Source organism: Ailuropoda melanoleuca, chromosome 3, assembly GCF_002007445.2.
Source record: "Ailuropoda melanoleuca isolate Jingjing chromosome 3, ASM200744v2, whole genome shotgun sequence".
In the NCBI taxonomy this organism is placed as follows: domain Eukaryota; kingdom Metazoa; phylum Chordata; class Mammalia; order Carnivora; family Ursidae; genus Ailuropoda; species Ailuropoda melanoleuca.
Window position 1 is genome coordinate 29608341 of NC_048220.1, and position 1047 is coordinate 29609387.

Here is a 1047-nt window from a genome sequence, read left to right on the forward strand (position 1 = left end):
CCTCCCCCCCCCCACCCCGGCCGGGAGGTGGAGCTCGGGACCGCTCTGGTCCCTCTGGGAGGGGACCCCGAGCACCGCTCCCCAAAGCCACTACCCCCTTAGCTATCTCCTCACTACGGGGGACCCGGATACACAGGCCGTCCTCCTCCCTAGCTCTTCACCTTGCACTTATCCCACCCGAGCCCCCATCTGGGACCCCTCCTGAATTCCGTTCCTAACCTCGCTCAAACACCTGTCCCCTACCCTGCCTCCTGGGAAGTCGGGCAGGGGAAATGTCTTCCCCAGTGCCTTCTTCCCTGGAGGGCATCTGCTTCTCCACATCCACCTTCTTGCCGCGCAGACCCCCAGATCACCCCGTGTGGCCCTCCCTTCCCACTGCGCTCCGGGGAAGTCCACCCCTCCCCCTCTGGCCGAAGCCGCAGAGCGGTCAGCCTCGGGGGCCGCAGCAAGCCGTGGGGGTGGGGCTATGGAGGGAACCTTGGGAGGAGGAGGGTCTTGGGACCCGGGGGCTCCTCTAGAACGAGAGTGGGGGAAATATACAAGAGTGAGAATGAGGTGACACGCCAGAGCTCGGGCTTTTTGAGGGTCCCCCATCACCTGCCCTCAGGGCGGGATGGAGCTGTGGCCCCACATATTTACCAGGGACATACACACATTCACAGACTCACACGGGTCCCTGCCCCCACGAGGCCGCGCAGTGTCACGGCCTGTGTCACACGCCCTCACAGTGCCACACGCTCCCTCTCACACTCACCGAGTCACACACGGTGTCACACGCAGTGTCTCACACCGATTCTCAGTTTCTCCAGCTCAGCTCTGGCTCTCTGGCGCCATCTAGAGGTCTCTGAGCAGCTTGGGAACTCCCTTTCCTGCGCTCAGGGTTGGGTACCTTGGGCTCCAAAGTGCTCCACTTCAATACGACCTCCAGCCTTTTGCCACATAGAGACCTAGCCAGGGTGTTCTAGGTCGGAAGAATGAGGAAGGCTATCCCTGGCAAGGCCTGGCACTGGATGTGGAAAGGCCTATTACAGGATGACTGGTTGTTGG